This window comes from Molossus molossus, unplaced genomic scaffold (genome assembly GCF_014108415.1).
Source record: "Molossus molossus isolate mMolMol1 unplaced genomic scaffold, mMolMol1.p scaffold_m16_p_3, whole genome shotgun sequence".
NCBI lineage: Eukaryota > Metazoa > Chordata > Mammalia > Chiroptera > Molossidae > Molossus > Molossus molossus.
In genome coordinates, this window is record NW_023425366.1 from 102,010,603 (window position 1) to 102,033,286 (window position 22,684).

At 42.9% G+C, this 22,684-nt stretch overlaps 1 non-coding gene across 1 annotated transcript; it reads right to left on the reverse strand.

Annotated features, from left to right (window-relative positions):
- Positions 1-17,486: 17,486 nt before the first annotated feature.
- On the reverse strand, positions 17,487-17,593 carry LOC118642979. Its single transcript, XR_004961886.1, has one exon. It is a non-coding gene; the product is annotated as a U6 spliceosomal RNA (small nuclear RNA).
- Positions 17,594-22,684: the final 5,091 nt, after the last annotated feature.

The window sequence follows — 22,684 nt, forward strand, 5'->3', positions numbered from 1 at the left end:
AGCATCAACCCATGCATCAGGAGGCTGCTGGTTTGATTCCTGGTCAGGCAGGGCACATGCCCAGGTTGTGGGCCTGATCCCCAGTGGGGAGCATGCAGGAGGCAGCCAGTCGATGTTCTCTCTCATCAATGTTTCTATCTCTCTCTACCTCTCCCTTCCTCTCTCTCTTCCTCTCCCTTTCTCTCTCTCTAAAAATTAAAAAAAAAAGTATATCTATATCCATATATGTATATAGACACACACATATATAAAATCTAAATATATACACAAACGCGCACACACACACACACACACATATATAAATGTACGTCCAAGCAAGGCACCCTCACATGGGGCACTCCCGCCCGGGGGGATACTCAAGAGTGTGGTCTGGGGATGATGTGCTACTGGGCCACAACAAGATAATTATAGAAGTCAGGAACAAGCATTTAGAAACTTTTATAGCAATTTGGCAAATTTTATGTCTGTTGAATCTAATAATAAAAAATTGGGGCTTATAAAAAAATTTTATTAAAGCCATTAAAATGAAGAAGTGTTTTGATGTGTGGCAAGTGCCCACACGACAGGGTCACGATTAGTGAGGATTAAGAAGCCCTGGCGTCCGAGACGTCGTGACGTAATGAAGGATTTGCAGGGGCCTCTGCGGGCTGGGCGTGCATGACTAGGGCAGAACTGCCTTGCGGGGGAGCAGAACCACCAGGAGCCATGCTTCCTCCTCTGAAGGCTTTGGCAACAGTCAAAATCACCATCAGAACTGTCATCATACAGCTGTTACAGTTGGAAGTTGTATTAAAAGTGTGCAGAATAGCTTTTCGAAGAGAAACTTCTATTCACTGTTTCAAGAAGTGACAGAGCAAATAATTGGAGAAAATAATTGAAAATTATGCCACATACTTCAGAAATCTGTACCTGAGACACTGGGACAGCCAAATTCCAGAGACAGCTGTCAAGAAGTTCCAAGGATATGCTAAGGAAAATAAGCCGGACCCAAAAGGACAAATACATATAATTCCACTTACATGAGATACCTAAACGAAGTAAAGTCTTAGAAACAGAAAGGAGAAGGGAAATTCCCAGGGGAGAACGGGATGATGAAAAATTTCTGAAAATGGACAGTGGGTATGGTTGCAGAACATCGTGAATATACTTAATAACACCGGACTAATTCCTAAAAATGGTTAAAATGATACATTTTATGCATATTTTACCACAATGAATAAATAAGAATTCCCGATGTACTTTCTAAGTACTAATTGCTTGTTTAATAAAAATAAAAATATAAATAAAAACAGAATACTTTCCAATAAGTAGCCTTTATCTGAGGCCTGGGTGAACACCAAAAATAAATTAATTAATGAAAGCACAGAGATCATCCCATCTGGATCCAGTTATTATATTTATAAATTAGAAATATACCTTTTGCTCATAGGGAAAGACTGGGGAGTTGGGAAAAAAATTATTTTAAAAAGCAGTCAAGAATTCTATCAGTATTAAAACTTCAGTGATTTCATGTTATTTGACCTCCTAATCATCCCATCTTACTGAAATGTCCCCCACTCCCATGCAAAATCTGTCTCCTCGCCCATCCCCTGAACTGACTCGGCTAACCAGATTGGCAGGGCGAGAGAGCTGGTCCTCATGTGCAAATCTGAAAACACACAGGTGAGGACAGTATCCTTCCATAAAGACAAACTCTACTTTTCATTTAAGATATATGAGGCCCTGGCCAGTTTGGCTCATCGGTTAGAGTGTCAGCCCACAGCCCGGAGGGATCCGGGTTCGGTTCCTGCTAAGGGCATGTACCTCAGTTGCAGTTTGTCCCTGAACTCAGTTGGGGTCGTGTGGGTGGCAATCACTCGATGTGTCTGAGACACATCGATGTTAAAAGAAAAAAATTTTTTAAAAGATATATAAGTAAGAGACCCCTTTGAGAGTCTCCAAGTAAGCTCCTGACAAAAATTTCTTCATAAATTTCAGCGGTTTTATGTTCTTCTGGGACTCATATCTTTCTCCATCCCTCTGGCTCATTGTTAGAATCAGTGTTCTCCAAGTAGCCATTCACCAGCTACTCCCTATCTCTGTAAGTTCTCTCTTGGCAATCTCATCTACCCTCTCAACTTCAGTGAGCCTCGTCTTTCTCCCTCAGATTCTGACCTTTTTCTCCCCAGCTTCAAGTCTCCACTTCAGCTGCCTTCTGGCCAGCTCCACGGTGATGTCCCACAGACACTTCAAGCTCAGCACGATCAAATATTTATCATCTCATCCTCTTCCTGTGCCAGGCACTTCTGCAAATGGTACCATCACCATCCTTCCAGTCACCCAAGCGTGGAACCTCCCTGACATCTGTGATATCCCTCTATGTTATCCCTCTGCCTTCTGCTTTTCCTTCCATCTGGCACGTTCCCTGATTAGTTGACTCCTCTGCCCATCGGAAGTGTCAGAAACCGGAGTGATGATCATTCTCTGTAAATACTGGGAAGTTCCAGGGACCTCAAATATCCACAAACCAGAGGTCAGTGAATGCACAGGGATGGGAAACTTGAACTTGCCTGGAATTCAGTCGTGGGCATACAGAAGCTGGAAGTGCTCCATGTTTCTGCTGAACCTATAGACATTACCCTTATTGTTTAGAGGGGAAGGGACACTTTCAATACATCCCCCAGCACAATAAGATGGGGGTCAGCACTACCACCAGAAAAAGCTGGAGGAGTTGAAGGCTCTGCAGGATGGGATGGAGGCAGCTATTCAATCTCTCATCATGCACTGAGCATCAATTACGTGCCAAGCACTATCCTAGGCAGCTAGAGACACAGAGAACCAAGCGACATACTTCAGGGTGTAGACGAAAAGGGGCCACATGCTGACCTGACAAGCTCAGGGAGGCCTGAAAACTCAGAGACCTAAAATAAACACAAAAGATGGTCTAAAATTAAAACTTTTTAACTAAAAGAAGTTGATGGTGAATAGTCATGTCTTAGGCTGGCATCTTCCCTGACAAAGGTCAATCTTTTTTTTTTTTTTTATCCTCACCTGAGGACATTTGTTGATATTTTGTTCAGATAGAGTGGGAGGGAGGGAGGGAGAGAGAGAGAGAGAGAGAGAGATGTGAAAGGGACACATCGAGTGGTTGCCACCCGCACTACCCAACCAGGGCCAGGGACAAACTGCAACCGAGGTATGTGCCCTCATCTTCCCTGACAAAGGTCAATCTTTACCCTAACTGAGCCTATTGTCTTTTTACATCTACGATGACATACCTTTGGAATGTCATCCAAGTAATTTTCCTTTTTCTGGACCCCTCAAAGCACAGACACCACTCTGCAGAGACCACAAATCCCCTCGTTGTTATTAAATTAATTGTTGACTGTTAACTATCCTATATCCACCTAGGTAAAAAAAAGTTTGTGTCTATTGTCTTACTTTTTATCCAATCCCAGATGTTGGATAACATCGTGAATATACTTAATACCACTGAACTGTTTCCTTAAAAATGGTTAAAATGATACATTTTATGTATATTTTACCACAATGAATAAGTAAGAATTCCCAATGTACTTTCCAAGTACTAATTGCTTGTTTGAAAAATAAAAATATAAATAAAAACAGCATAGTTTCCATTAAGCAGCCTTTACCTGAGGCCTGGGTGAACACCAAAAGGTGTTCGCGCTTTGCTTTCTCCCGCCTCCCTAATCTATCACCGATGAATTTCATGTAACCCACTAGCTGCTTCTCTTTTAATTACAATGTATAAAATAAGGTACAAAACTACAGTTCTCTGGAGCACTGTCTCAATCCATTGAGATTTTGCTTCCCTGCAACTGTCTAGTTTGACTCAAATAAACTCACAAAAATTCTCTATAGTTTTGAACGTTTCTTACGTTCACGAATGTTTCTTCTCAGCCCAAAGAAGAGACACAAAATTACAAAACAGGGGATCTTGCTTCAGTTGAGATATACACAGGACACTGGAGGGCAGAGAAAAGGGTTCCCAATACTGTGGGAACATGGGTGACAGAGGAGATGGTGGAAAACTCCCATAACGTACATATTAGTTAGTCCAGTCGTCTCATTCCACAAGTCAGGAAAAGAGTCACCGGGAGAGGAAGCAACTCACCCAGGGCCTTCCGATAATCTTTGCATATTACACCTTCTCATTCAATAAAAACCCCACACACAGAGTTGCCGCTAAGAGCTAACCATGTAAAACAGACTCTGTGACATGAGGCGGGTGAGGACAGTCAGGCACCTGCCCTGGAACACTCCTCTTGAAAGCAAGCCTTAAGAAAGAATCCGTGGTTTGCAGGAAGAATAGCTTGCACACAGACTTAATGAGAAAAAATAAACACCTTTCAAAGGCAAACCTTACACTCCCTATGAGTCATCCCAAGCGAGTGGTGCCAAACCCAGAATGTGCTAGCTGCACTTCCAATGCTAAAATCCCCAACCAGCTGTAAGACAAGCAATTACCTTCGGAACAAATGCTCAAATACAAGCATATCATCTCTGCTCTCAAAATGCTAAAGGGTCACTTTATACTTTTGTTTGTTTGTATGTTTGTTTCGGGGGCAGCAAAAGGGGTTCTTAGCACGGCGTTAAGGTTTACAGAAACAAGGAGCTTGCCCTACCTAGATACAGTGGGAGCATATTCAAGCACGAACTTTGGATCTAGACGGAGTAAGGTCTGGAAAGCTCGGTCACTTAGCAGGACTCTGAGGTGACAGTTTACCTCTCTCAGCTTCTCTAAGCTGCCAGGCACACTGCCAGACACTAAGTAGGTGCCCACGTAGTCATGAGCTCCCTTTCCACCCGCCATGCCCTGTAGGAGTGCAAAAATAGTCACAATAATGACACTGTCTGTCTCTGTGCCCCTCCCCACTGACTCTGGGCTTGCTGGGTCACTTGTTTTGACAAAAGGCACATAGCGAATGCGACACAATCAGAAACCTGGAACGCGTTTGTGCATTGGAGTTTTCCCCTCTTTTGTAATTCATGGGGATCTTTTAACCACCATCATCTGAACAAGCCCGAGCTATTTTGCTGGACAATGAGGCATGTGGTCACATCACCTTATTGTCCCATCAAGCCAATCACCAAACATGAGAGTAACCACCATAGATTATCTGGTCTCAGCTGGGCCAGTCCTCTCCAGAAGAACCACCCAGCCAAACCACTAATCATGAGAAATAGCAAATGCTTTTTGTTTTAAGTTTCTAAGTTTGGAGTGACTTTGTGATACAGCAAAAGCTGACAAATACACTCTTTAAATGTTTGAAGCTCCCTGGTTTCGGGCCTCAGGTCTCCCTTTACTCAACATGGGAGATCGATGTATTAACACCAAATGATGACTCTCAAAGCTATTGCCCCAGAAATCTCTTTCTTGACTATGGAAATTTCATTATATATCTTTTTGGTACCTCATGTCAAGGGCCAATACTAAACCATTTCTTGCTCTGTTCCCAAGAAATAAAATATAAAGATCATTCTTGACTCTTTCCTCCTCATCTTCTATATCCAATTAGCCTCTAGATCCTTTTGATTCGGCCTCTTAAAAAGACATTGGATGTCTGTACTCTCAGTAGGATCTAAGTCAGAAGTCACATCCCACATAGAAAGCATCCCCCACCTGAACTCCAGAAGTTGATTTCTTCCTCCAGGCCCTCCCTGTGCTTTGGACCTTCTTTGAACGCTGCCGTTCTCACGCTGTTACAGTGGTCTGTTACTAGTTCTCCCTGTCTTACCATCCCAAGCCCTTTCTACCACTTTCTCATTGCAGCATCTGGAACAGTACCTACTGTATAATAAGCATTCTTAAAAAAAAGTTTGTCTAATAAATAAAATCATTGTGCCTTTCCCTTTTCTCTTACTATAAGCTAGCTTTGTGAGTCTGTCATTAATAACTTATTGATGCAAATAAACTCATTTTACAGAATTTTGAACAAAATTGCTAATACAGAAAGTATTATAACACCTTCAGGTTTAATATTTCTATTTGGTGTACATCCTTTTTGATAATATTTGCCCCTGCGAGTTGTAATCATGTAGTCTGGCCCTGTGCAGCAGTGTACATCTTTGGCCCAAAGGACAAATTTCCAAGAATACAGAGTTTGATGACTCTCATAGACAATTATATATATTGAGGATGTTTTTATGAAAGAAAGGACTAAGAGATGTGAAGGAAGAGGAAGAGTCAGGTTCAGAAAATACTACGAAACTCTAGAAGCACCATAGGGAGTATCCTTTGTCTCTTCCCCAGCAGGGTGGCGTTCTGGCAAGAGCACAAATGTCAGTCAAGAGGATGAATTTGAGTCTCAGCTCCTGCAGACCGCTACATCCACTAGCAAGCCTCACAACTTCTCGTTCCTCATCTGTAATTAAATCCTCCACGATTTTATAGGTCTATAACAATGATTCCTAAACCTGCCTGTGTATCAATGTCACTCGGGGAGCTTTATAAATCTACAGCTCCCCAGGTTTCCATCTCAGAGATGGTGATTCCGCCAATTTGAGGAGAAGTCTGAGGATTTTGTAGTTTTAGAAAACCCAACAGGTGGTTCTGACACAAAGCCCCATTTGGGAGCTGAGCCCCCGTATAGAAACTGCATCTGCTATCGTTTTCAGCCGCATCTACCACCTACAGAAGAAAGTTTTTCAGTGGGAATATATCTCCAATTTCATAATGATGGTTAAAGGGGTACAGGATTCACTTTACATAAAGTCACCACAGGGGCACTTTACTGGGACACATCTATTGCTCAAATATGGAAATTACCTATAGGGCTTTGTATTTCAATATCTGTATTATCACTCTTTTCAGCACGTGGTTTGGAATAATCTTGGGCAAAATACTTTCTCTATAAACCCATGTTAGGATCTTTAATGAAAACCCATAAAAAATTATTTCATGTATAAATATTTACAGTCACCACCCAGGGACATACCCACCCTGCAGAGTAAAATGTATGTTTGTGGCACAAGCAAACAGCAGGATAAAAATGTACCACCTACACGTTGGTATACACTGTAGTTGCCTATCCACCCTCAATGCTTTTCCTTCGAGCAGGACTTATTCAGCTCCAGGCAATGAATCATACTGAGTCTGAGTTAATCATGACAAGATACTTGGCAAGACACTAATTTTTGAAGTCCCTCTTGCAGTTAGGGATAGCCACCCGGACTAGCACTACACAATGAGATTTGAGAGCATCTATTGGTGGACTTCCAGGAAATGCTGTTGTTTTTTCCTCCTTGATAAAGGGAGGATCATTTTTCTCACCCAGATCCCTGATCCCTTCCCTGAATGCAAAGGGCTACAGCAGCCATATGGTGCTCATGAGGCAGTAAGCGTGAGGTCTGTGTCCATACCCAGAGTCGACAGAGTGGAAATTGAGAAAGAGCCCGGTCCTTGATGGCGTTGGGAAGGCACTGGTCCTAACAGCAGACCTCTTGTTAGTAAATTAAACATTAATGTTTTCAATCACACTAGCCACATTTTTAAAAACCTGGATGGGTGGGGACTCTAAGCAAACAACAAATGAAGCCCTAACCGCAGACCTCTTATTATGTGAAACAATTGCCTTCCTTGTTCCAAGCCACTGTGAGCCCTATTTTCTATTACTGGCAGTCAGAAACACATCCGAACCACATCAAAGTCTCGGCAGGGCTAAGTGTGATCCACCAGAGGCAGCTAGGCATACTCAGGGTCAGAGTTCCATGCCATAAGGTAGGAAAGTAGCTGTCAGCAAGGAAGCGGCATTTCAATAACTGCTTGAAGGATGGGTGAAAGATGGGAAGACGGGGTGGAGGCAGTAACAGCTTTTGTGGAGAAAGCTTGAAAATGAGAGAAACAAAAAGCTTCAAGTTTATCATCTGGAACTCCAGGAGGGAAGTCTTTATGATAGAAACATATAAAGATGTTTTTTTTCTCCAAAAGTCTAAATAAAAAAATTTCAGGAGTTGCCCTGGCTGGTTTGTCTCATTGGTTAGAGCGTCCACCCACGGACAAATGAGTCGTGGGTTCAATTCCAGTCAAGGGCACATACCTCAGTTGTGGTTCATCCCCAGCCCTGGTTGGGTTGTGCAGGAGACAACCAGTCGATGTGTGTGTCTCTCTCTCCTTCTCTCTCCTTCCCTCCCACTCTATCTGAAAATAAATAGAAAAATACCTTGGGGTGAGGATTAAAAGAAAAAAATGTCAGGAGTCAACAAAACCTGCTCACACATTCAACTACTTTCATTGCTGTTTTTCACTCCCACCTTGATGGCTGTGTCGGTGATCCTGTCTCCTGCCCAATGGCTCCACTTCAGAGGACTTGTTGTTTAAGTTCATATGAACTCATTCTGTCACTGAGGTTGGCTCTTGGTCACTGGAGCCAGGGCCCCTTTGAGCACCCTTCTGTGCTGCTCACTTCAAGTAAGCTGCCGAGTCCCTTGGGATTCTGAAGCCACATTGGAACAAGACTCTCACGTCTGGAACTGGCCTCTGGAAAACCCCAAGAAACACAACGCACCACCTCCTCTTGTGCACTCTCATTCTCTAACACTTAAGAAAATTAAAAAGAACCTGTTGGTGTATATAGCACATTGACACATCAAAGTCCCCAAAAGAAAATATTTGAATTTCTTCCATCTGTTTTCCTCTCCTGTTCTTTATGCTTCTCAACGAGAAGAAAGGTAGAGCTTACATTTATGTCAACACAAAAGGCCTTCGTTTGTGTGCATTACTTATTAAAGTATTCAGTGGTTCAATGTCAAGGTATGTATTATACATATTTTTTTTTCTAGGCCATTATCAGCTTTCTTACAACACTATTATTCTTCAGCCCAGCTAATGCCTCTGTCAAAGATTTAGCAACAAGCATGGAAAATGTCAAACAGTGGGGAAGAGACCTAGCTGTCTCCACAAGCACACAAAAAAAACCTGAGTTGTCTTTTATGGGAAAGCAGAATAATCCTGCCATGAACACCAACATGTTTGATCGGGGCACAAAGGAGTGGGGTGGTTTATTTGTTTTGCTCTGCGCACCTGAGCCCGTCTCCCCTGAATAAGCTTCCTTTCTGCTCTTACCAATATACTTAATAAAATCGGGCTTGTGTTGTTATCACTGCACCCTCTCCCCAGGAAGTACCTGGCTTAGACGTGACAGAAATCAGCCAGGAGAGTCAGTCCTGTTCCATCTGCAGAGCAGTGTGATAAGATTTAAGGAGCACTAAAAGGTTCCTCTGGAGAAATATATTTTCCCAACCTGCTTACCGGGATGCCTGAAATTACAGCCCGTCTGCTTTAAGGCCTTGAAAGCCTCCATTAAAATGCAAATATGTTAGGTGAGTTATTCTATCAAACTATCACATCTTAGCTTGAATTAGTTTATAGCTTAATTCAAAATCCTGAAGTGATGGGACACAGGGCCATAAGCAAAGATGCTGCAAAGGTTTGGGGTTTAAAAGGTGTTTCCTAAAGAGCAGGCCCACGGAGCAGGACAAAGTGGGAGAGCAGAGTATCGTCTGATGGCACCCACAGTGAGGTCAGCAATCCTGGCTGAGCAACAGGCTGGTCCACGTGATCGAGAAGTTGTCATCCTCACACTTCAGACCATCTCAAGGAAGCGCCTGTGTGCAAGGGCCTGCTTTCTCCTTACTTAAGACATCCTCGATGGATTTACTTACCGTTTCTTCCCTGAGTGTGCTCAGGACTCTTACACACTCCTCCCCATCAGTTTCAGAGGCTGCATAGAGCCCATGGTAGGCACTCCTAATACTCCACCGTATTTCCATTTCTTCGCCCCTCCCATCTCTTTGAAGTCAGCCGTGGCTATATGACTGACTTTGACCAATGAAATGTAAGCAAAAACGGTATGCGTCGCTTTCAGGCAGAAGCATGTAAGAGCTCCTTTCTTCTGCTATGGTGAAGTCTAAAGCATGGTGGATGGGAGTAAAGATACTACAAAGTCAAGGCCACCAAGTGGACACAGAGAACAGCTAACCGGAAATCTGCTCAGACTCGTCGGCAAACATAATTGAGCAGACATAAACTTCTGTTAGACCACTGATATTTTGGTGTTATTACTTTAGCATAACCTCATCTACCCTACTGATCCATACCCCATAAATAGGACATCAAGCCCTCTCCATTATAATACACTCATCATTTAACAAATATTTATTGAGTACCTACAATGTACCAGATGATATTATAGGCACTAGGGAGTTAGTAGGACTGTAACAGTAAAGATAAAGTCCTTGGACTCATAGAGGTTACATTCTAGTCAATGAAGACAGATTGTAAATATAAATCTATCTGTTAGGAATAAGCTTGACTCAACAGAGCAGAAAACCCAAATAATATCAACTTCAGCAAATTATAGGTCTAGTTTCTCTCACATAAAATAAGTCTGGAGTTGGCAATCCAAGACTCATAGGGTGGCTCAGGGACAGACTCCTCCTATTCTCCTGATTCACCATCCTTAGCACATGGTTTCCATCTTTCAGAGCACCTCATTTTCCAAAATGGCTAACAGAAAGAAAGAAAAACGGGGAACGGCAAGAGGGGATGTCTCCCAACTGAGTCAGGCCCCTTGAAGAGCTTTCCCTGAAGTCCCAGCCCATAGTAATACATACAACTTATTAGCCACTCCTACCTTCAAGGGAAGCTGGGAGGAAAATATAATCCCAGCTGGTTATATTTTTGCCACAAAGAAAATAGGAATCTGTGTTGTTGTTGTTGTTGTTTTAAAGAAAAGAGGAGAATAAGTATTGAGTAGGTATTTAACAGTCTCTGCCATAAAAGGTAAACAAATAAGGATTTCAGCTGGTGTTATTTTGAAGGGGGAAAAATGTGATTAGGAGAATAGAAAGGCAGTAACTGCACCCAGGGCAGGGAGGAAAGGCTTTTCCAAACAAGTGGCATTGGACTTATGAGAAGAAGTCCTCCATGGAGTCATGTGGGGAGGGGAACCCCTGGAAGGGGGAACAATGAGTGCTGAGGCCTGAAGCCCCCCAGTGAGTGGAGGGAGGGAGTGACAGGGGATATGGTGGGAGATGAGGGCAGAGTCATGGAGAAACTAGGTCATGAAGGACCTTGTGAACTTCATTCCCATGGTGTTGGGAAGCAAGTGGGGGGGTGCCAAAGGGTAAGCAGAGAGTGGCATCAGGTGATTACTCCTTAATTCTGTCATTTTAGGTGCTGGTGGGAACTGGTTTGCAGGGGGATAAGAATGGTGAGCAGTTAGGAGGCGGATTCAGTCATCTGGACAGCAGATCATGGCGCTGCTCCTGTCGTAGGCTGGATGGGCAGTACGGAGGATGCAGCTGCCACCAGCAGTCATGAATTCTGGGTAAACCCCGCTAGCCTTGATGGGCAACTTTTTCTAGGAGAGTCTGGCTGCTCATCTACAGGCTTGAAGCAAGCTCAGAGAAAGCTGGATGTTTTCAGAATTGAAGTCTCACTGGAAGAGTATGAATTGGAGCTGAGGGGAGGCTGGGAAGGAAGGTTGTTGAGACAAGTCACTGAAATGAAGGACACTGGGCTCTGAGCAGAATGAAGAGGGAAGAGTGAGAGGTAAAGGCTGAGGGGCTGAACTCTCTCCCCCCAGCCAGCCACATTTCCCCCCCACCTGTAGCTAGTGCTTGGCTTCTGCATATTTGACCAGCTTCTGTAGATGGTTACCTGGCCGAGTTATCTGCCTGACACCTGGTAGCCAGCCTCGTGGGCCCCGTCTCTCAGAGCACCCTTGCCCCATACTCTGCTGCTCACTGCTTGGTCCTGCTCCACCCTCAGTCACCCCGGGTGCTGGGCTCCCAAGTGTCTCAAAAGAAAGAAGAAACTCTCTTTCTGTAGTCCATTGGTTAAGTATAAGGGCTGAAGGTAGGCTGGGGGTTCAAGTTCAAGCTCCTCCACCTTCCAGCTGTGTCACTGTAAACAATTACTTAACTTTTTTGGGCCTTGATTTCATCTGTAAAATGAGGCTTTTTTTTTTTCTTTTTTTGCATTTATCTTTCAGATATATATATAGAGAGAGAAACATCGATGTCAGAAAGACACATCGAGCGGTTGCCACCCATACAACCCCAACCAGGGCTGGGGACAAACTGCAACCGAGGTACGTGTCCTTAGCAGACGCCGAACCCAGGCCTCTCCAGTCTGCGGGCCGATACTCTACCTGCTGAGCCAAACAGGCCAGGGCTAAAATGAGGCTTTTAATAACGCCTACCTCATAAGGCTATTGTGAAAATCACATGGATTCATGAAAAGCACTCTGAAAAGCATGTAGCACACAGAAAAGTTCTCCATGCAAGTGATCAGTGCTATCGGGCATCATCTTCCTGCATTATTTAGATCAAATCACACTCCCTCCTAACACCTCCCCTCCCCCAACCTTTATTTATCTACTTTCTCTAACTCATTTTATACTTACTATTCATAACACATAATCTGCATCTTACAACATGCTGTCCTGTTCTCTAATTGTTGGTATCACTCAATTTGGCACGTGAACCCACGCTAATGACCATATGCTAATATGTAAAATCACGCCTTGTCCTAATTCTTCATGGCTGTGCCTTAGCTTTTCTCTCCAACTATACTAGGAGGCTCCTGTAAGCCGGTCATATACTTCTCTCACACCTTCACGTGGTGCAGACATGAAATGCAGATGTGCTAAGTGCTTCGGTACTGGGGGAGGGACTTTCATGGGGAGAACTCCAGAAATCTTGTGCGCTAGGGAACCGAATGGAAGAGGGACAATGTTTCCAAACTGAAACAGACTTATGTACATCTCTAGTTAAGCCAACGGTTTTCTGAGCATGGCCTGTGCTATCTTGGGGAGAATCATGTCATACATTCTCTTCTTAAAGCATTCCAAAATGCTTCAAGAAATAGTCTGACTTATTCAAGATTAAAAACTACAACTTTAGCCAGATCCTCAGACCTCCTGGGCCAGCTGTGGTAATTAGTCATCAAAACAAATTAGCTCTTCCAGACCGTTCGCCCAGGGCCTCTCCTGCTATAGGGAGAGAAACTAAGCAGAACCAGTGAGCCTGGTAAGAAGCTGCCCTGCGCTGCCCCGTGGCTTTGGGGGCTGCCTACGCTGAAGAATGAGCCACAGGCAGCACGACCGAGAACTTCCGCAAGGCGGAGCAGTCTGGTTTGCCCACCAGACAGCCTCTACGCATTCTTTCAGTACAGCTAATACCGCTGATGAGCAGTGGGGTATAGGGGGCAGAATCTGCAGCCAGGCCACCAGATTCAAACCACTGCTCCACCACTCACTGGCTGTGTGAGTCAAGTCCCTGGAACTTCTATTTCTTCATCTGAAAAGCGCTAGCTATAACAGCTCCCAAGGCTTACAGTTTTTATGAGGATTAAAAGGTTTTAAATTATTATAATGCTCAGGACGATGCCTGGCTATAAGCATTATGCAAGTGTTTGTTAAATAATCTTTAATCATAGTTATGTGTGTGTGTGTGTGTGTGTGTTTGTTGAGCGTTTGTAGGAAATTTCTAGAGACTGGGAAAATAAAGATGAACAAGACAGGCCTTTCCTTTGATAAACTCAGTTTACTTCACGTAGACTGGTTTTAACAGCTCCAGTAGGAGTGTTGGTGGTGTGCTGAGGGAACACGCGGGGGGCAGGGTTAACTCCGCCCAGTGTAACAGGGAAGGCTGCACACAGCCTTCCGTGATTTAGGATTCAAGGTGCACTGAGAGGTCCTTTACAAAAGGGGCTCTCAACCTGGCCTTGCACTTGTATCTGGAAGGTTAAAACCCAGATTCCCAAGCCTCACCCCCAGAGTTTTTAATTCAGTAGGTCTGGGTGGGATCTGATCATCTGCATTTCTAGTAAGTTCCCAGGTAATGCTGCTGCTGGTCCAAACACCCCTCTGAGAGCCACTGCGTTTCGGAGTCAGGAGCACGGGCACAGAGGCGGGACTGTGAGACAGCCTGGCCGGCTCAGGGCAGAGAGCGTCGTTGGCATGATCGGATCCGAAAGCAGTGATGGAAAATGGCAAAAGAGGAGATGGAAAAAGGAGGCCAAAGCTGATCCCAAAGCGAAGAAACTTGGAGCGAATCCTGTACACTTGGGGAGCTTTGGGAGTTCACAGCCTTGAGTAACATCATCAGTTTGTGTTTCCAAACCATCACTTTGGCATCACCATGGGAATGGACTGGAACAGAGGGAGACTAGAGGAAGGGAGAACAGTTTCTCTTTGCTAAAATCAGAGAAAGATCTTTTTGACAACAACTATGTCTGTAAATGTTAGGATACTTGGTGGTATTCTAAGTATGTATCTTTGTAACATCTTTAACACCAGGATGGTGAATGAGAGCCATGACCTACATTTTTAATCTAATTGTGATATGTGTATTATTATTAATCTATCTGGTTTTATGATTTTTAGAACCTATCTTTGCAAAAATAAAATACCCTACAGGGTTATAACTTAGTATCATCCATGGGTCTAAAAAATATATTATGGCCCTGGCCGGTTTGGCTCAACGGTTGGAGCTTCAGCCTGCCGACCAGGGAGTCCCGGGTTTGGTTCCCACTAAGGGCACGTACTTCGGTTGCAGTTTGTTCCCAGACCCAGTTGGGGTTGTGTGGGTGGCGGCCACTCAATGTGTCTCTCTAGCATCGATGTTTCTCTCTCTCTCTTCCTCCCTCTCTCCTTCCCGCTCTATCCGAAGATAGATGCAAAGGTGTCCTCAGGTGAGGATACACATATACATAGTATGTCCTGAAATAAATAGAAGTGATTGGTTATCAGTCTATTTCCTTGAGCCATCTTATTGAGGACTTAATCATCCATTGGCTTTTTGGGGGATCTTGCCATCTGTGAATGGCTCATTGGTACTTTCTGAATCCATTGTAACCCTCTTGCAGCCATTGAAAAACATGCAGTACCAGCTGATGATAATCAGAAGAGACTGCACATTGGAAAGGCATCATGGCTTACAATATAGTATTAATGCTTTAATAGTATTGAACATTTATCCAGTCAATCCCAAATTTTCCCACTACATTTAGAACACTGCTGCTTTAGCTTAATAAAGGGCACAGCTTTTCTAAGCGACAGGCAGGAAGGTCTCCATAGAGACTGCTACTCTTCTGAAATATGAAGTACTGCCTAACACTGCTTCACAACTAACAGGTGGTCAAAACGGAAACTACCTCTTTTCGAAAAGCATTCGATAATTTAAAATATGCATAGCAAAAGACTGAAAAGATACTGACTACTATGGTAATGGTGATTTTTATGAATTTCTCTATTTCATGTAGTATTAAAGTTAACCAAAATAAGAAAGAGAGAGGGAGAGAGTCCAGAGCATAAACAATGAGGCCAGAGCTGGTGCAGGTGCAGTGAGATAAGAGAGGAACACAGAAATATTAGGGCACAGAATTGAGCAGATGTGCAGAGGTCTGTATGGGATGTGAGGGAGATGGAAGGGTTAAAGGTTTTCCAGGCCGACCAGCTCTGATACCAGGATGGAGGAGGTGCTATCAACTGAAAAAGGAATGCAGGTGCTGGAAGAGAGGTGGGGAGAAGAGAACATCATAAATTCCACGTACAAGGATTCTGAGGCATCCAAGATAGCCATTAGGCGGCTGGAAATCCAGGTCTGGAGCTGAGCAAAGAAGTCAGCAGTAGATAAAGATCTGAGCACCCCATGAGGTATGAGGTCCAGGTTAGAATCAAGCCCTGGGTAAGATAGCTGAGGAAAGAATTGGGACACAAACTGGATTCACCTTTTTAAAGTGGATTCAATGATTAAAAGCAAGCAGGGAGAATGAGAAAGGGGTGCAGAAGCTGAAACCTGGCGGGAGTCAGCAAAGATCTTACAGCATCCCGGTGGAGCGCTGTCATCTTTCTAGCATCACAAGCTCTTCCAACCTCACCTGCAGTGAAGGGAAGGTGTCTGTGCCAGTCATTGTCTGTTCTCAGGCCCATTAACAGCCCTTCCTTGTTAGCCTGACCCCTGCAAATTACATTTCTCAGGCTCCTTCGCCAACTGGCTTCTGCCAGAGAAAGGCACTAGCAGGAAACTGGGGGAGGAAGGCAGAAAAGCCAGATTATTCCTCCCCCTTTCCTTCTCCACCACCCAACCCCATCTCTGCCTTCTGTGGCTTCTCGTCAGACCTGTGCCTCTGGTTCCCACCAGGTACCCAGCTCCTGGGGTCTGGGAGCATTCCCCTTCTCCCTCCAGCTTGGTTGGGTGGGAAGGAGCAGCTTGCTGCTGTTGCTGCTCATCTCTGTGTTGACTCACCAGCCCATTTGGCTTTCCAGCTCTTCCGACACCTCACGACTAGCTCCCCTATGAACTTCCTCTATTAAACTGGCTGGTGCAGGCTCTGTTGTCCTGGTAGGTCCCTGACTGATAAACATATAATGATAATATGTCAGCTTCTCTCCCTACGACTTGTTTTGAGCTTCAGAATCCTATTCAGGCTGGGATTGCCCAAGTTCATATTAACAAAGCCTTCTATTTAAAAGTTAAGGGAAAATTAATTTTAAAAGAGGCAGTAAGTAAAGATAAAAGCTGAAATAAATAGTAAAACATAAGGCAGAAGAATAATAAATTAGTTCAAATGCTGTTTTTTAATAAGACCACTAAAGTAAACAAACATCTGACAAATATAATTAAGAAAAGGTTTTTAATTAAAATGAGACTGGAGATAGGACAAAGTCAGAAAATAGTGTTTTTGCCCCCAAATCCAAAGAGAATGTGATGCACACTTGTAGGCTGATAAACTAAAATCCTCAATGAAATGAATAAGTTCTAGAATAATATAGTTTACTTAAAATGACTCAAAAATTATAAATCTAAACAGAATAAGGGCCAAAAAAGAAACTGAGGAAATTTCTGATAACATTAAAAAAAAAAAAAACGCAGCTAGTCCCAATGTTTGCACCAGAACAATTTTCATGCTTTTAAGAAACAGATGATTTCGCCCTGGCCGGTTTGGCTCAGCGGTTACAGCGTCAGCCTGCGGTCCAGAGAGTCCCGGGTTCAGTTCCCGCTAAGGGCACGCACCTCGGTTGCAGTTTGTCCCCGGCCCTGGTTGGTCGTGCGGGTGGCAGCCACTCAATGTGTCCCTTTCACGTCGATGTTTCTCTCTCTCTCTGTTCCTCTCTCCTCTCCCACTCTACCTGAACAAAAAATGGAAAAATGTCCTCGAGTGAGGATAAAAAAAAAAAAGGAAGAAAAGAAAGAAACAGATGATTTCGATGTTGGATAAAACATCCAAAGTGCAAAAAGAGATCAGAGTACCTTTATGTCCATTAGGCAAGCATGATCTTCTTCATAAAGCCTGATAAAGATAAAACACACAAAGAGAACATTATGGGCATACAGCACAAATGAATATGGATAGGAAAAGCTTAAGTGAAATCCTCACCTCTAAAAAGGAACTTGTTTTACTGTACTACTTCAGATCTTTAGAGGAAAGATACTTTTTTATAACAGCTTTACTGAGATATAATTCTTGCACCATAAAAAATGCAGAACATTTTACGAATGTGTGTGCCATCCTTGCACAGGGGCCAGGCTAATCTTCCCTATATCGTATCAATTTTAGTAAATGTGTTGCTAAAGCCAGCCCAAGGATGATAACCTTAGACGTTGAAAGAAATACCAAAGGATGGACAGTTTATACATTATAGAAGTAAATAACCATTTGACAAAACCAGTATGCAAGGGAAAATATTATCTGGAGGAAGCTTTCACAGCAAATCTAAAAAGGGTTCATTTCTATGTTATGTAAAGAGTTTATACATGTTTGCCCTGGCCTGTGTGGCTCAGTTGGTTGAGCATAGCCCCATGCAACAAAGGTCATGGGTTCAATTCCCAGTCAGGGCAGATGCTAGGGTTGCTGGCTTGATTCCCAGTAGGGGGTGTGCAGGAGGCAGCCGATAGATGTTTCTCACATCGATGTTTCTCTCTCGCTCCTTTCCTCTCTTTCTGAAGTCAATAAAAACACATTTTTAAAGAAAAGAGTTCGTACATGTTGATGCAAAAAAAAATTAAGTAGCCAATTGGTAAACTCACAAAGAACATAAGCAGATAATTCATGAAATCAGAGAAACCATTAGTAAAAAAACACATGGGAAAATGTTCAACTCTGCTTGTAATCAAAGAAATGCCCACTCAAATGACACTGTAGCATCTTGTACCCACTCCATTAGAGGAATTTTAGAAATGATCCAGTATTATAACACTGCAATAAACTAGTCTACTCACACACTGTAGGGTAGCCATATAAATTGGTATCATCTCTTGACAATTCATTTCAGGAATTATCTCAAAATTCCACAGTACCCCTTTAGCCTAAGAAATTTATAAATGAAAAATAAAACTACATGAAATTTTCATTGCAGCGTCCCTCTAACAACCTAAATCAATATATAAAAGATGATCTAAAGGTAGTAACAGAGGAATTCTTAAGGAAGTGTTATGAATCATTATTTATAATTATAATAAAAATTACAATTTATCAAGCACCCTTACATACTTAACTGCACATTCCCAGGAGATAGGTAAGAGTTGCTAAGATTCAGAAAAATGAAGTGACTTACACAAAACCACACAACCAGTGGCTCTCAAATGCCTCCTACCAAGTCCACGATCTCTTGATGTTAAAGGTGCGATTAGAAATATCTGCCCCGAGCCTCAGTTCCATCATTCATAAAACAGAGCTCAGAGGAGTACTGAAGAGTGCTTATGAGGACTAAATGCAGTTCTTAGCACAGGGTGTGGCACAGAGCAGCACTCAATCAATTAAAAATAATGATAAGGCAAAACTGAATCCATTCAATGTGATTACAGCAATGTAAACATCTGCAAATGGATGAGGACCAGCAAGAGAAAGGAATAATGAAAATGGCTACTAGGTGAGCAAGGCAAGAGTATAGACAACTTTTCTTTTTGAAATTATTTTGTTTTTGGTACAAGTAGAAATCTGGAGAAAAACAAAATTAGAATATACCAGAAAAGTCTCCTAAAATGGATTGGCATCTTTAGGGGAGCTTAATATTAACTTGAAATACTAAATCCAGTGCATATCTCCCCTGGAGATGCTGTGTGGTGTGGGGGACCAGCCAGCGGATGGCGCTGTTTTACTTGCCCAAGGGATTGAGAAGGCATTTATTGGCCTCAATAATATACTAGTGCTAGTTTTACAGTCTTCCTTAAAAATTAATTCTTTTTCTTCTTAAAACTGAGGCTCAGAAATATCTCAAGAAAATCTCCAGGTAGTTGGGAAATGGGTCCAAGGTCACTCCTGGTGAACAGCAACATCCCAAGGGAGCTGCTCTGTGGTGAGCACCATCATCTCAGGACCAAGGACAGTGTGGTTACTTTTCCCTTTGGTCATGTGACTAGGATCTACCATCCATGGGCAGGAAAGACTTAGCCGGTGTCAGCCCCAGATTTTATTTTATTTCATTTTATTTATTTATTTATTTATTTATTTATTTATTTATTGTTACAGATGTTTCTCCTTTTTTACCCCATTGACACCCTCCTCCCCATCCCCCCCACCCCAACCCCGGCTTTGTTGTCCATGTCCATTGGTTATGCGTACATGCATATAAGTTCTGTGGTTTATCTCTTCCCTCCCCCCACCACCCCCTCTTCTGAGGGATGTCAGTCTGTACCCTACTTCCACGTCTCTGGGTCTACCCTATTCCTCAGACTGTTATGTTCATTATATTCCACAAATAAGTGAGATCACGTGGTATTTGTCTTTTTCTTCAGCCTCAGATTTTAACCTATAAATGGAGAACAATTCCAGCCACCAGACAGGCTTCAGAGTAACAAGGGAACGCGCTACAGGCATCCTCCAGTGTCTCCCCCATAAGACAGCCAGGCCTGAACAGCTCCACCCAGGACAAGGGCATCAGTGGAAGTTTCTCCACTCTCAGCTCCTGGATTGTCACAGGCTTGAATCGTGAACAACCGCCTACATGAGTCAGAACGTATGCGATTAGCCTGTGAGCTCCAATAAAAGAAGTGACAAGTTCAGCAAAGGATATAAATTCAGAAGAGAAATGTCAGGGGATGACACAGAACCTCGCATAACCAGAGGCTGAATCACACTGAGCTCAGACTCATATGTCCAAACACCACTCCACTTGGGATGTCAAATAGGCTTCTCAAATTTTATGTGTCAGACACGAAGCTCCAGGTCTTTACTCTCACCTGTCCTCCCTGCTGAACGCCCTCCCATCTCAGACAACAGCAATGCTGTGCTTCTCGGCTGGGGTCTCTTTGACCTCACTCTCTCTCCATCTCACATCTAATCCATCAGAAAATAGGCTGTATCTTCAAGATACACCCAAATCCCTCCTCTTCTCATCACCTCCACTATCTCCACCCCCGTCCAAAACATCGCCATTGTCTTACCTGTCTTCTTGTTACAGCCTCTTAACTGGCCTCCCGCCTCCACCTGTGCCCACCATTCACTCTTTCCAGCAGGCAGAGGGATACTCCTCAAACCAAAGGGGGAGGACACCTTAAAGAAAAAATCCATGGAAGAACTAATAAATCAGATTTCACCAAAATTAAAAAACTACCCTGCCAAAAATATTGTTAAAATAACAATAATAACAATAAGCCACAGACCAGGAGACAGTGTTCACAGAGCATATATCTGGCAAAGGACTTGTATTCAAAATATGTAAAGAACTCTCAAAATTAAAAAATAAGACAATAAACAATCTAATTTAAAATCTGGGAAATGATTTGAACAAACATTTCACCAAAAAAAAAAAAAAGATATGTGGATGGCAAGTAAGAACATGAAAAGATGCTCAACATGAATAGTTATTAGAGAAATATAAATTAAAACCACAATAAGATATCTCTACCCAGCTAGTGTATTAGAAATACTAAAATTAAAATAACTGATTGTGCCGTGTGTTGGCAAGGATGCAGAACAACTGGATCTCTCAAACTGGCAGTACAATGTGAAATGGTACAACCACATTGGAAAAGAGCTCGGCAATTCCTTTTATTCCCCAAATTCTCACTCTAGGATATTTTTCCATTTATCTTCATATAGAGTGTGTGTTTGTGTGAGAGAAAGAGAGAGAGAGAGAGAGAGAGAGAGAGAGAGAGAGAGAGAGAGAGACATCGATGTGAGAAACCCATATTTTTCCATTTATCTTCAGATAGAGTGTGTGTTTGTGTGAGAGAAAGAGAGAGAGAGAGAGAGAAACATCGATGTGAGAAAAACCCATTGACTGGTTGCCTCCCGCACAACCCCTACCAAGCCCGGGACAAAATCACAACGGAGGAGTGTGCCCTTGACCGGAATTGAACCTGCAATTCTTTGGTCTTCGGGCCAACACTCTAACCACTGAGTCAAACTGGCCAGGGCGAGTTGGCAATTTCTTAAAATGTTAAACCTACACACACCATATAATATTACCATTACACTCCTAGGTATTTACCCCAGAGAATAGAAAGTACATGCTCATACAAAGATTTGTACAGGAATGTTCATAGCTTCATTTTTATTTTTTATTATTATTTTTTTTTACGTCTTTTTTCTTTTTTTATTAATTATTTTTGTTACAGATGTTTCTCCTTTCCCCCCCCACTGTTTCCCCCCTCCCCCTCCCTCCCTGCCCTGTCCTCAGTTTGTTGTCCATGTCCACTGTTCATGCATACATGCATATAAGTTCTGTGGTTTATCTCTCCCCCACCACCCCCCTCTTCTGGGGATTGTCAGTCTGTACCCCACTTCCACGTCTCTGGGACTACCCCATTCCTCAGACTGTTATGTTCATTATATTCCACAAACAAGTGAGATCATATGAAACTTGTCTTTCTCTGTTTGGCTTGTTTCACTTAGGATGATACTTTCCAGGTCCTTCCATGTAGTCTCAAAGGATAAGAGATCTTTCTTTCTTATAGCTGCGTAGTACTCCATTGTGTATATGTACCACTGCTTTTTTATCCATTCGTCTACTGATGGACACTTGGGCTGTTTCCAGATCTTAGCTATTGTAAATAGTGCTGCTATGAACATGGGGGTACATATATTCTTCCTGATTGGTGTTTCAGGCTTCTTAGGGTATATTCCTAGAAGTGGAATCACTGGGTCAAATGGAAGTTCAATTTTTAATTTTTTGAGGTAACACCATAGTGTTTTCCATAGTGGCTGCACCAGTCTGCATACCCACCAGCAGTGCACTAGAGTCCCCTTTTCTCCACACCCTCGCCAACACTTGTTGTTTGATGATTTGTTGATGGCGGCCATTCTGACAGCTTTATTTTTAATAGCCAAAAATGAGAAACAACTCAAACATCTAGAGAAACTGGATAAACAAATTGTGATATGCCCATTCAATGGAATACTACCTAGCAACATAACAGAACAAACTATTGATACAAAATAGATAAATCTCAAAATAATTATGCTGTGGAAAAAGAGACCAGAAAAAAGAAAAATGCATACTCTATGATTCCACTTATATAAAATACTAGAAAAAAACAAACTAATGTTTAATGACAGAAAGTTGATCAGTGGCTACATGGGGACAAGTCACAGGGAAGGGGGAGGCGAGGAACAGAAGGGAGAGATTACAAAGAGGCATAAGGAAATTTGGGGGGGTATTGGGTTTGTTTCCCATCTTGATTGTGGTGATGGCTTCACAGATTGATGGATGGATGGATGGATAGATAGATA